This window comes from Arachis hypogaea, chromosome 16 (genome assembly GCF_003086295.3).
Source record: "Arachis hypogaea cultivar Tifrunner chromosome 16, arahy.Tifrunner.gnm2.J5K5, whole genome shotgun sequence".
NCBI classification, from domain to species: Eukaryota; Viridiplantae; Streptophyta; class Magnoliopsida; order Fabales; family Fabaceae; genus Arachis; species Arachis hypogaea.
In genome coordinates, this window is record NC_092051.1 from 92,456,313 (window position 1) to 92,471,241 (window position 14,929).

At 38.3% G+C, this 14,929-nt stretch overlaps 1 non-coding gene across 1 annotated transcript; it reads left to right on the forward strand.

The window, feature by feature from the left end:
- Positions 1–437: 437 nt before the first annotated feature.
- On the forward strand, positions 438–545 carry LOC112760368 (small nucleolar RNA R71). Its single transcript, XR_003180812.1, has one exon. It is a non-coding gene; the product is annotated as a small nucleolar RNA R71 (small nucleolar RNA).
- Positions 546–14,929: the final 14,384 nt, after the last annotated feature.

Sequence of the window (14,929 nt, forward strand, 5' to 3'; positions counted from 1 at the left end):
CCACCATTATTAAAGCCTTGTTGAGGCTTTTGTTGATCCTTCCATGAGAAATTTGGATGATTTCTCCATGAGGGATTATAGGTGTTTCCATAGGGTTCACCCATGTAATTCACTTCTATAGTACTGTTGGATGATTCATTCAATCCATTTAGATTCTGAGAGATCATATTGACTTGTTGAGTCAATATTTTATTCTGAGCCAATATGGCATTCAGAGTATCAATTTCAAGAACTCCTTCCCTCATAGGCGTCCTATTACTCACAGGATTTCTTTTAGAAGTGTACATGAACTAGTTATTTGCAACCATGTCAATGAGTTCTTGAGCTTCTGCAGGCGTTTTCTTTAGGTGAATGGATCCACCTGCAGAATGGTCCAGTGACATCTTTGATAGCTCAGACAGACCATCATAGAATATATCCAGGATGATCTATTCTGAAAGCATGTCAGAAGGACACTTTTTGGTTAGTTCCTTGTATCTCTCCCAAGCTTCATAGAGGGATTCACCTTCTTTCTATTTGAAGGTTTGAACATCCACTCTAAGCATACTAAGCTTTTGAGGAGGAAAGAACTTGGCTAAGAAAGTCGTGACCAGCTTATCCCAAGAGTTCAAGCTGTCTTTAGGTTGAGAGTCCAACCATATTCTAGCTCTGTCTCTTACAGCAAACGGGAAAAGCATAAGCCTGTAGACCTCGGGATCAACCCCATTGGTCTTAATAGTATCATAGATTTGCAAGAATTCAGTTAAGAACTGAAAAGGATCTTCTGATGAAAGTCTATGAAACTTGCAGTTCTGTTGCATCAGAGAAACTAATTGAGGTTTTAGCTCAAAATTGTTTGCTCCAATGGCAGGGATTGAGATGCTTCTTCCATGTAAATTGGAATTTGGTGCAGTAAAGTCACCAAGCATCTTCCTTGCATTGTTATTTTTTTTGGCCATGTCTCCTTCTTTTTCGAAAATTTCAGTCAGATTTTCTCCAGAGAGTTGTGCTTTAGCTTCCCTTAGCTTCCTCTTCAGAGTCCTTTCAGGTTCAGGATTAGCCTCAACAAGAATGTTCTTATCCTTGTTCCTGCTCATATGAAAAAGAAGAAAATAGAAAAGAAAGTATGGAATCCTCTATGTCACAGTATAGAGATTCCTTTATGTAAGTAGATGAAGAAAAGAATAGAAAAAGAAAAAGATAAGAATCCAAACACAGGGGAAAGTATTGGGTTCGAATTTTTTTGAGTGAAAGAGGGGTGTTAGTAGATAAATAAATAAATAGAAGGGGATGAGGGATGGAATTTTCGAAAATTAAATAAATTAAAATAAAAATTTTTTGTTTTTAATTTAAAAATTAAGGTTAGAATTCAAAAATAAAAAAAAGAAATAAAATTAAAATTAAAATTTAAAATAATTGATTAATTAGAAAGGAATTTTGAAAAAGAGGGAGGTGATTTTCGAAAATTGAAGAGAGGAAATTAGTTAGGTAGTTTTGAAAAATATAAAAATCAAACAAAAAGTTAAGTGGTTAATTGAAAAAGATTTGAAAATCAAATCTTGAAAAGATAGGAAGTTAGAAAAGAAGTTAGAAAAGATTTTGAAATTGATTTTTGAAAAAGATGTGATTAAAATTTATTTTGAAAAAGATTTGAAAAAGAAATTTAAAAAGATTTTATTTTTGAAATCAAAGTTGATTACTTGACTAACAAGAAACTAAAAAGATATGATTCTAGAGTTTAAAGATTGGACCTTTCTTACTAGGCAAGTAACAAACTTAAAAAAAATTTGAATCAATCACATTAATTGTTAGTAAATATTTTGAAATTATGAAACAAAATAAGAAAAAGATTTTTGAAAATCAATTTGAAATTTTTGAAAATTATGAAAGAAAAATAAAAAAAGAGATTTGATTTTTGAAAAAGATTTGAAAAAGATAGAATTTTTAAATTGAAAATTTGACTTGGCTCATAAGAAACAACTAAATTTTAAAAAGTTTTGAAAAAATCAACTCAAATTTTTGAAATTTATGAGTGAAATAAGGGAAAGATATTTTTTTGATTTTTGAATTTTAATAAGGAAAGAGAAAAATATCAAAAAGACTCAAGACATAAAGATTTTGGATCAAAACAAAGAAAACATGCAAGAACACTTTGAATGCAGAGATGAATACCAAGAACACTTTGAAGATCATGATGAACATCAAGTATGTATTTTTGAAAAATTTTCAATAAAAGAAAACATGCAAGATACCAAACTTAGAAATTTTTAATATTTAGACACTAAGAATTCATGAATGCATATGAAAAACAAAAAAAGACACAAAACAAGAAATTTTAAAGATCAAACAAGAAGACTTATCAAGAACAACTTGAAGATCATGAAGAACATCATGCATGAATTTCTGAAAATTTTTTTAAGGAACAATTAAAAAATATGCAATTGACACCAAACTTAAAATTTGACTCTAGACTCGAACAAGAAACATAAAATATTTTTGGTTTTATTACTTTTTTTTTTTCGAAAATTATTTTGGGAAGGACGAAAAAGAAGAAATTTTTTTTTGTATTTTTCAAAAATAAGAAATAAAAAGCTTAAAATTAAAATAAAATTACCTAATCTGAGCAACAAGATGAACCGTCATTTGTCCAAACTCGAACAATCCCCGGCAACGGCGCCAAAAACTTGGTGCACGAAATTGCGATCAACGGCGCCAAAAAACTTGGTGCTCTCAAATGTGAATCACACTTTGTCACAACTTCGCACAACTAACCAGCAAGTGCACTGGATCGTCCAAGTAATAAACCTTACGTGAGTAAGGGTCGATCCCACGGAGATTGTCGGCTTGAAGCAAGCTATGGTCACCTTGTAAATCTCAATCAGGCAGATTTAAATGGTTATGGTGAATTGACAATAAAAACATAATTAAAATATAAACTAGGATAGAGATACTTATGTAATTCATTGGTGAGAATTTCAGATAAGCGTTGGTGTGCGAAATCGTGATCATTCCTTCCTTGGTAACGGCGCTAAAAATTTAATAAGCACGTTCATGTTCTTAATTCTGTTTCACAACTTCGTACAACTAACCAGCAAGTGCACTGGGTCGTCCAAGTAATAAACCTTACGTGAGTAAGGGTCGATCCCATGGAGATTGTTGGCTTGAAGCAAGCTATGGTCACCTTGTAAATCTCAGTCAGGCAGATTCAAATAGTTTTGTGAATTGATAAGTAAAAGATAAATAAAATATCACTAGGATAGAGATACTTATGTAATTTATTGGTGAGAGTTTCAGATAAGCGTATAGAGATGCTTTCGTTCTTCTGAACCTCTGCTTTCCTGCTGTCTTCATCCAACCATTCCTACTCCGTTCCATGGCAAGATTTATGTAGGGCATCACCGTTGTCAATGGCTACATCCCATCCTCTCTGTGAAAATGGTCCAATGCGCTGTCACTGCATGGCTAATCATCTGGCGGTTCTCGATCATACTGGAATAGGATTTACTATCCTTTTGCGTCTGTTACTACGCCCAGCACTCGCAAGTTTGAAGCTCATCACAGCCATCCCTTCCCAGATCCTACTCGGAATACCACAGACAAGGTTTAGACTTTTCGGATCTCAAGAATGGCCATCCATGGGTTCTAACTTATACCACGAAGATTCTAATATCTCAGACTCGGTCCCCTGTATTAGATATCTAAGAGATACTCATTCTAGCTTGTTTGCATATAGAACGGAAGTGTTTGTCAGGCACGTGTTCATAGGTGATAATGATGATGAGCGTCACATAATCATCATATTCATCATGTTCTTGGGTACGAATGGATATCTTAGAATAGGAATAAGCTTGAATTGAACAGAAAAACAGTAGTACTTTGCATTAATCTTTGAGGAATAGCAGAGCTCCACACCTTAATCTATGGTGTGTAGAAACTCTACCGTTGAAAATACATAAGTGATGAAGGTTCAGGCATGGCCGAATGGCCAGCCCCTATAAAGGTCTAAGATAGCATAAAACTAATCAAAGAGAATTTTTAAATATAATAGTAAAAAGTCCTATTTATACTAAACTAGTTACTAGGGTTTACAGAAATGAGTAAATGATGCAGAAATCCACTTCTGGGGCCCACTTAGTGTGTGCTTGGGCTGAGCATTGAGCTTTACACGTGTAGAGGTCTTTCTTGGAGTTGAATGCCAGTTTGTAACCTGTTTCTGGCGTTTAACTCCACTTTGCAACCTGTTTCTGGCGTTTGACTCCAGAATGCAGCATGGAACTGGCGTTCAATGCCAGTTTACGTCGTCTATCCTTATTCAAAGTATGAACTATTATATATTGCTGGAAAGCCCTGGATGTCTACTTTCCAACGCCAGCTTTTGTGCTAGTTTGGGCGTTTAACTCCAGTTTTTATGCCAGTTCTGACGTTAAACGCCATAATTCTTGAGCTGACTTGGAACGCCTGTTTGGGCCATCAAATCCCGGGCAAAGTATGGACTATTATATATTGATGGAAAGCCCAGGATGTCTACTTTTTAACGCAATTAAGAGCGCATCGATTGGGCTTTTGTAGTGCAGGGAGGTTAGAATCCAACAGCATCAGCAGTCATTTTTCAGCCTGAATCAGATTTTTGCTCAAGTCCCTCAATTTCAGCAAGAAATTACCTGAAATCATAGAAAAACACACAAACTCATAGTAAAGTCCAGAAATGTGATTTTTATTTAAAAACTAATAAAAATATACTAAAAACTAACTAAATCATACTAAAAACTATGTAAAAATAATGCCAAAAAGCGTGTAAATTATCCGCTCATCAAGCGTATAGAGATGCTTTTGTTCCTCCTGAACCTCTGCTTTCCTGCTGTCTTCATCCAATCATTCCTACTCCCTTCCATGGCAAGCTGTATGTAGGGCATCACTATTGTCAATGGCTACATCCCATCCTCTCTGTGAAAATGGTCCAATGCGCTGTCATTGCATGGCTAATCATCTGTCGGTTCTCGATCATACTGGAATAGGATTTACTATCCTTTTGCGTCTGTCACTACGCCCAGCACTCGCGAGTTTAAAGCTCGTCACAGCCATCCCTTCTCAGATCCTACTCGGAATGCCACAGACAAGGTTTAGACTTTCCGGATCTCGGGAATGGCCATCCATGGGTTCTAACTTATACCACAAAGACTCTAATATCTCGGACTCAGTCCCCTGTATTAGATATCTAAGAGATACTCATTCTATCTCATCTTCATGTAGAACAGAAGTGGTTGTTAGGCACGCGTTCATAGGTGAGAATGGTGATGAGCATCACATAATCATCACATTCATCATGTTCTTGGGTGCGAATGAATATCTTAGAATAGGAATAAGCTTGAATTGAATAGATAAACAATAGTACTTTGCATTAATTCATGAGGAACAGCAGAGCTCCACACCTTAATCTATGGTGTATAGAAACTCTACCGTTGAAAATACATAAGAGCAAGGTCCAGGCATGGCCGAGAGGCCAGCCCCCATGATCTAAGAACTAAACGTCCCAAGATGTCTAATACAATAGTAAAAAGTCCTATTTATGCTAAACTAGTCACTAGGGTTTACAGAGATAAGTAAATGATGCAGAAATCCACTTCTGGGGACCACTTGGTGTGTGCTTGGGCTGAGCATTGAAGCTTTCACGTGGAGAGGTCTTTCTTGGAGTTGAACGCCAGTTTATAACCTGTTTTTGGCGTTTAACTCCACTTTGCCACCTGTTTCTGGCGTTTAACTCCAGAATGCAACATGGAACTAGCGTTGAACGCCAGTTTGCATCATCTAAAATCAGACAAAGTATGGACTATTATATATTTCTGGAAAGCCCTGGATGTCTACTTTCCAACGCAATTGATAGCGTGCCATTTGGAGTTCTATAGCTCCAGAAAATCTACTTTGAGTGCAGGGAGGTCAGAATCCAACAACATCTGCAGTCCTTCTTCAACCTCTGAATCTGATTATTGCTCAAGTCCCTCAATTTCAGCCAGAAAATACTTGAAATCACAGAAAAACACACAAACTCATAGTAAAGTCCAGAAATTTGAATTTTATTTAAAAACTAATAAAAATATACTAAGAACTAACTAAATCATATTAAAAAATATGTAAAAATAATGCCAAAAAGCGTATAAATTATCCGCTCATCAACAACCAACAACAAGTGCCTCAGATCACTTATTCTAATTCCTCTCCGAGTGACGAGATGTTTCAATCCATTGCGCAAGGACAAAAGAACGTGGAAAGTTCACTTAACGGTCTGACATCCGCTATACAAGCTCTCATCTCTCAGATGGGATTATCCAATACTACAAACACTCAACATGCAAGCTCCAGTGGAATTCCTTCTCAACCCTTACCCAATCCAAAAGGTGGCATCAATGTCATCACCCTAAGGTCCGGAACCACACTGCAAGAGAAGAATCAGGAGGAGCCAAACCCACCTGAACACGCCCCAGCTGAAGAGGTGGTAGATGTAGAAGATGTTGAGGAGGAAGAGGACATACAAGACAGGGTTGAAGAAGAAGAAGAAGCTCAACCACAGAAAGAAGCACCAAAGGATGCAGATGCTACAGAAAATGCCCTCCCTATTCCATTTCCACAAATTGCAAGGAAGCCGAGAAAGCAAATGGAACTTGATCCCAAAATGGTAGAAATATTCAAAAAGTTTGAGGTAACTGTTCCCTTTTCTGATGTTATTCAGCAAGTACCTAAATACACAAAGTTTCTGAAAGATTTATGTACACATAAAGACAAAATTAATGAATTAGAACCTATTCCTTTAGGTAGTTCGATATCTGCTTTAATGGGAGGTATACCTGAAAAGTGTAGTGATCCAGATCCATGTATGGTTAACTGTACTATTGGAGGTGTGATATTTTTTGACTGCATATGTGATTTAGGAGCGTGTGTTAGTATAATGCCTTTGTCTATATATGATAATTTGAGGCTCCCTCCCTTATAAAGGTCGGCAACTCATTTTTTGTTAGCAGATAAAAGCATTATTGCAGTGGTTGGAATTGTTGAAGATGTATTAGTGAGCATTAAGGGGCTCACATTTCCTATTGATTTCTATATCCTGGAAATGCCCCCTAATGACTCAGGAAGGCCATCATCAATCCTGCTTGGAAGACCATTCCTGAAGACTTAAAAGTTCAAGCTTGACGCATTTTCAGGAACTTATTCTTTTGAAATAGATGGCAGAATAGTGGAATTCAGTTTAAATGAAGCTATGAAGCACCCTCCGGATGATCATTCTATCTCCCAGTGCGACATCATAGATGAAAGCGTGGCTGAAGTTCACCAGCAGGAATTAGAAGAGAAGTACACAGGACAAGGTCCAAGTGTGGGGACATTTTCAGAGGACAATAAGGGCACTTCACCATTATCACCAGCTCCTGATAATCCAGAGCCTGGCCATGAGCAGAAATTAGAATTGAAACCCCTCCCTCTACACCTCAAGTATGCTTACCTTGAGGACGAGCAGAAGTTTCCAGTTATCATTGCAAGGGAACTCACTTCCCAACAAGAAGAACAGCAACTCAGTGTGCTGAGAAAACACAAGCAAGCAATTGGATGGAGCCTAGCAGATATAGTAGGCATCAACCCTCGAGTTTGTGAGCACAGAATATTCCTAGAAGAGGGAGAAAAGTCTTTTTGTCAACCTCAAAGAAGATTGAATCCCACCATCTTAGAAGTTGTCAAGAAAGAAGTGACCAGGCTACTTGAAGCACATATCATTTACCCCATCTCAGATAGCGAATGGGTTAGTCCAGTACAAGTGGTGCCCAAGAAGTCTGGAATCACAACAGTAAGAAATGAGCATGGAGAGCTTCTGATAACTAGAGTGCAGAATTCATGGAGAGTTTGCATTGACTATAGGCGTCTCAACCAAGCCACTCGCAAGGATCATTATCCCTTGCCATTCATTGATCAGATGCTTGATTGCCTGTCAGGTAAATCCCATTATTGCTTTTTCGATGGTTATATAGGCTATTTTCAAATTCATATAGCTCCTGAAGATCAGGAAAAGACTACTTTTATATGTCCTTTTGGAACCTATGCTTATGAGAGAATGCCCTTTGGCTTATGCAATGCACCAGCTACTTTCCAAAGGTGCATGATGAGTCTTTTCTCTGACCTTATTGAGAATTGTATCGAGGTTTTTATTGATGATTTTAGCGTTTATGGTGATTCATTTAGCTTTTGCTTAGATAGTTTATCTAGAGTGTTGGATAGATGTGTTAGTACGAACCTTGTATTGAATTTTGAAAAATGTCACTTTATGGTAAAACAAGGGATTCTACTAGGACATGTTGTGTCTAATACTAGCATTTCTATAGACCCAGCAAAGGTGGATGTTATTTCTAGTTTACCTTATCCCTCCTCTATGAGGGAAGTCCATTCGTTCCTTGGCCATGCAGGTTTCTACCAGAGATTCATTAAGGACTTCAGTAAGGTAGCACTACCCTTATCCAGACTACTGCAGAAAGATATTGAGTTCCAGTTCAGTGAGGATTGCAAACAAGCGTTTGATAAGCTGAAGACCGCCTTGACTCAAGCTCCAATTGTGAGAGGACCAGACTGGAGCTAGCCATTTGAAATCATGTGCGACGCCTCCAATCATGCAGTAGGAGTGGCGCTGGCTCAGCGTGAAGGTAAGGATCCTTTTGTAATTGCTTATGCGTCTAAGACTTTAGACGCCGCTCAGTCTAATTACACTAATACTGAGAAAGAGCTTCTTGCTATTGTTTTTTCTCTGGATAAATTCCGAGCCTATTTACTTGCTACTAAAGTAGTAGTGTACTCAGACCACACATCTCTAAAGTATTTATTAGCTAAAAATGTATCCAAACCAAGGCTTATACGTTGGATACTGCTACTACAAGAATTTGATTTAGAAATTAAGGATAAGAGTGGTAACCAAAATCTAGTGGCAGACCACTTGAGTCGCCTTGAGCACATTAAGTATACCTCCACTCCTATAAATGATAATTTTCCATTTGATAACCTACAAGCAGTATCTGAAGTAGTCCCTTGGTATGCACCTGTAGCTAATTAGTTAGTCGCACTTTTCCTCCAGACTTTACTAAGCATCAAAGAGACAAGCTGAAAAGCGAGTCCAAATATTATATATGGGATGACCCATATTTATGGAGATATGGCGCTGACTAGGTAATTAGACGGTGTGTGCCTCAATCAGAATTCCAGCCCATTTTAGAGGCCTGCCACTCATATGAGAGTGGAGGACATTTTGGCTCTCAAAGAACAGCTAGAAAAATTTTAGACTGTGGATTCTGGTGGCCTACTCTTTTTAAAGACGCTGCTGAATTTTGTAAATCTTATTCCCCATGCCAAAGGTTTGGTAATATATCCAAGAGGGATGAGATGCCTCAACAGATTATGCTTTTCTGTGAAATTTTGTATGTTTGGGGAATTGACCTCATAGGCCCATTTCCAAACTCTAATGGTTATTTTTATATATTGTTAGCTGTAGATTACGTTTCTAAATGGGTGGGAGCAATTCCTACCCGCACTGATGATGCTAACACTGTTGTTTCCTTTGTTAGAAACCATATCATCTGTCGCTTTGGATCAGGAGACTTAAAGGATTACTAAAGAAGCATGGGATAATTCATAAAGTAGCAACAGCCTACCATCCTCAGACTAATGGGCAAGCCGAGGTGTCAAACAGAGAAATAAAGCGTATATTGCAGAAGATAGTCAAACCTCATAGAAGAGACTGGAGTGCCAGGCTACAAGATGCACTCTGGGCATACAGAATGGCTTACAAGACACCTGTTGGGATGAGTCCCTTCCGCTTAGTTTATGGAAAAGCCTGTCACCTCCCAGTTGAGGTAGAGCACAAAGTCTTTTGGGCAGTAAAGGAGTGCAACATGGGATTTGAGAAAGCCGGAGCTGAAAGGAAGTTGCAACTGCAAGAATTAGAAAGCCTTCGCCTAGAAGCTTATGAGAACTCAAGACTGTACAAGGAAAAGATGAAGGCTGTACATGATAAGCACATCAAGAGGAGAGAGTTCCAACCTGGGGATTTAGTCCTCCTTTATAACTCTAGACTGAGGCTCACGCTAGGCAAGTTGAGATCAAGATGGGAAGGTCCATATAGAGTAGAGAAGGCCGAGCCATACAGAGTTTTCCACCAGAGTCATCCTTCAAGATCTGAATTCATCAAAGTTAATGGACATCGCTTAAAGCTATATCATGGTGAGAAGGCGACGAAAAACAAGGAGTTATAAATCTTCCTCTTGGAGGATCCACCAACAGCAGAAGACTGAGCTAGTGGAGCGTCCAACTTAAGGACGTTAAAGGAAAGTGCTAGGTGGGAGACAACCCACCATGGTATGATCGTTCCTTTTTTTTCTTCTTAGTTTTCTCTTTCAATAACTCTTCTCATTATTAGCACATATAGTTTGCATCTTCATTTGCATAATTGCATAAAAAAAATGCACGCGACGCGTAAGTGTCGCTGACGCGTCCGCGTCACAAGTGCATTAGGAAGAAAAGAAAAGTGAACAGAGAGTCACGCGAGAGCGTGGCTGGAGGCATGCCTGTGGCACAAATTGACCCACGCGACCGCGTCATGTGGGAAAACTGCCTCCCACGCGTCCGCGTCAAGCACACGAACTCATGCCCTGAAAATCGACGTAAGAAAGGATGCATGACAGCAAGTTGTGATGGAGTGGGGCTGGAATGGCGCTAGACACACAGGCCCTACCACGCGAACGCATGCCCCACGCGTCTGCGTCGTCTTCCAATCTTGGCCATTCACGTGATCGTGTCCACCACGCGAACGCGTCACCTTAGAATTTGGCAACTATCAATTTCAAACAGAGAATTATGCGAGCGCGAGGCTGCCCTCGCGCCAGTAGCACAGATCATGTCACGCGTCCGCGTGACCGACGCGTTCGCGTCGTTTCATCTAAAGCGCCATTCGCGTGAACGCGTACCCCATGCGTCTGCGTCGCCTGCGCCGCACAGCTTATCCAAATCTGCCAAAATATCTTATCTTTTTCCCCCCCAAATCCTACTTTTTCTTATCCCTTCCTCTTTCCACTTTCTTCTTCCTTCTTCCTTATTTCTCATTTTCTACTTTCTCTCTCTCACCACCATTATCAAGATTTTTCTTTTCTTCTTCCCTCTTTACTTTTCTATTCTTCTTCTTGTTTTTATGTTTTCTTTTTCTTTTCTTCTCTTTCTTTTTACTTTCATTATCCATGTTTTCTTTTTCTTTCTTTTTCTTTTAATTGGTGTTGGAAATTTATTTGGGTCATTATTATTTCTTATGATTTGCTTGTGGATTGTTACGGATCCTGTTTGACAATTATATATTAATTTTTAATGGTTGCTTGCATGTTCAATCTAATACTTTCAATAGCTTATTTACCATGCATGCTATATGTTTGTGAAAACGCCCATATGGCATTGTGCACTATTTTTATGATTTCTTTTAATGTACTACTCTAATTGCTTGCTTTTCACAAAACCCTTTTTATATTATATTATTTAAATATAATTGTTAATTACAAACAGGTTATTATTTTTAAAGGCTTAGTAATCTAACTTGGACATTGAATGCTTGATCTATGCTACTCATGCCTTTACCGGTATGCCAATAAACACCTTGCATTTAATTGTCATCATATGCACTTGCTATATTTCCATTGATGATTTTTCACATGTAGTCATGACCATGTGTTAACATCATTCACCTTTCATGTGCATTGATTACCACCTTTCCCATTCTCCTCCTTGTACTATCCCTTGCAGTTTTAACATCCTTACTCTTCCCCTTTTAGGATGACCACCAAGAAAGGCAAAGAGAAAGCTACTCCCAAATCAACGGCAAGAAGATGAACAAAAAAAGCATTAGTGGCAGAGCTATCTTCAACTGCTGTTAAGCCCTCAACAAAAAGAATTAAGAGGATTATAAAGGTTGATGAAAAAGAGAAAGCCTTCTCAGCAAAGGACACTGCGCGATTTACCAACTGCTACTGTGAGTAGATGTTCCCCATACTGGCAGAAAGGAGTTACAACAACGAATACCTTCTTATCCTCCCGACCCGTATTGCTGAATTTGTTGAGCCGCGAATTGAGCGACGACAATGGGATTCCTACAAAGACAGCCACGTCAGGTTAATCTTTCCTAGGTAGTCGAGTTCTACTCTAATTTCCACCTACCAACCCTGCAGTCTATCTATGTCCGTCAGAAGTAAGTCCCCGTTACAGAAGAGGCCATTCAACGAGCTCTAAATCTCCCCCCTACTCTAGAAGACCTGGACACATTTTAAGAAGCCTCACTCAAGCGCCAGACATACCAATTTGACTGGGACACCGTTCTCAGAGTTATCGCACAACCTGGCAGCAGATGGATTTATGGATTCCATCGTTCCCGACCTAAGGGAATATCGGCTTCTGCACTTACCTTGGAGGCTCGCGTATAGGCACAAATCATGTCCCATTATGTCTTTCCGAGCACTCATGAGTCCTCCTTCACTGCAAACATGGCTGTTTTACTATGGTGAATCCTTACGGACCAGCCTCTAAACCTACCAAGACACATCCGGAATGCCATGGGACACATACAAATTATGGGCAATTTACTTTTTTCCGCCTTGGTTTCCGATCTCGTCTCAACAGCCGGAGTCTCCTACAGAGCTGGGGACACCAAAGCCATGCTTCCACGGGATGACCAATACGTCCCTAATGGGAAATATATTAGACCTCCAGCAGCCAATACAAGCCAACCTACTGAACCGGCTGAAGACATTCTTCCTTCAACACCACAAGCACCTACAACAAATCAACTGCTCCATCAGATACTTGAAAGGTTGGATCGGCAGGAACACAAAGCAAAGCTAAGAGAACGCCGTAACAAGTACCGATTCACATACCTCAAGGAGCTACTTATTGGAAAATACAAAGATCCAGACACCCCGGACTCCACTTCATTTACCAGCACAGGGAGCCATGACGGTCCCAACTGTGGAGATACTGCTACCAGCCCACCTTTATTCTTGACAGATGGCACCGAGGACGGTGCAAAACCTTAAGTGTGGGGAGGTCGGTCAGTACCTGACTTCCGGACGTAATTTCTTTTCCTTAACACCAATAAAATAGGATATTTAGTTAGTTTTCTTTTGTAGAATAGGATAAATTGCATAGTAATAGGTTAGTTGCATGCACGTTCTACTTGATTGAAAAGATAATAAGTTTCTTCTAAGATCCTATTTTTTGAAAAATTTCACTAATTTTAATCAAAACTTTTATGTTAAAATTTGCTTGGAGTCGTATTTGGAACATAGTTTAAAAAGCTAAGAACACACAACCCGTAAGATTTGAGCTTAGTTACATGATTACATTGTTTAACCATAATTATTTTATTCTTGTGTATTTACTTCTCTATGATTGTAATCTATATTTTGTTCCATCCTATATGTCCAATGTTTAATATATTTATATGCTTGCATATGATTGAGGCCATTATTTGTTTAGCTCACTTATCCCAATTAAGCCTACCCCTTAAGTTACCTTTATTAGCCACTTTGAGCCTTTAAATCCCATTTGTTCTGTATTTTACCACATCACTAGCCTTAAGCGGAAAAATAATTATATATCCCAATTGAATCTTTGGTTAGCTTAAGATAGAATTGTGTTAATTGAGTATGGAAAGATTGTGGGAACAAAAGATAATAAGGGAATGTGTCATGATAATATAATGGGAATTTGGGTACCTACTCATGTGAAACTATGAAAATTAAAAATCCATGTGCATTGATAAGCTATGTTTATTTTCACGTATTAAAAAAAATCCAAAAATATTCAATAAATAAATAAGGGGACAAAATTATCCCAATGCTAAGTTAAAATTCAAAGATCAATGCATATATGATAAAATTAAAATAAAGGGTGATACATGGGTATGGAATGTGAAAAGGAAATTTTGGGTAGCTAGGTATGAAATTTAAATTATATAGAATATATATGTGTTAGGTGAAAGCTTAGGTTAATTAAAGATTCAATTTATAAGCTTACTTAGCCATATATGTGCCATTACCCTTACCTTGGCCCCATTACAACCTTGAAAAGACCTCATGATGTTTGCATTGGTACATTAAATGTTATTGATTGGTTAGGTGTAGAACAAATTTTAGAAAGCATGATTAGAGAGGAGTAGAGTGATCACCCTATACACTTGAGAGATTAGAGCGTACATACATCATCAGTGAGGGTTCAATGCTTAAATTCTATGTTCCCTGCTTTCATGAGCTACCTTCTTGCATTTTTATCTGTTCCTACTGTATAAGAATTGAATTAGTAGAATTTGATTTGTGATTGTCTTGAAGAGCTTATTTACTTTTAATCAAGTGGACAAGAATCATATAGTTGCATTGATATGTATAGGTTGCATTGCATTGCATGAGTTTTACATGTTCCTACTCATTTATTTTATCTCCTTCAACTAAGCATGAGGACATGCTAATGTTTAATTGTGAGGAGGTTGATAAACTATTATTTTATGGTTTATATTGTGTTTAATAGTGTGGTTTTATCAAATCTCTACCCACTTATTCATATGATTAGCATGTATTTACAGTTCCTTCCCAAAATTACTCCATGATTGAAAACTTGCTTCCTAGAGACTTTTAATTATGTATTTTAATTCTCCTTTATTCCATTCGATGCTGTGATCCCTGTGTTAAGTATTTCAGGCTTTATAGGGCGTGAATGACTTGGAAATTGGAGAGGAGGCTTGCAAAAATGGAAGGAACACAAGAAATTAAGGGGATGATCAGCGAGAAGCGACACGGACGCATGGCTCACGCGACCGCGTGAAATGGAGAAATTGCAGTGACGCGCTCGCGTGCCTGACACGAACGCATGGATTGGAAACTGCACGAGTGACGCGAAT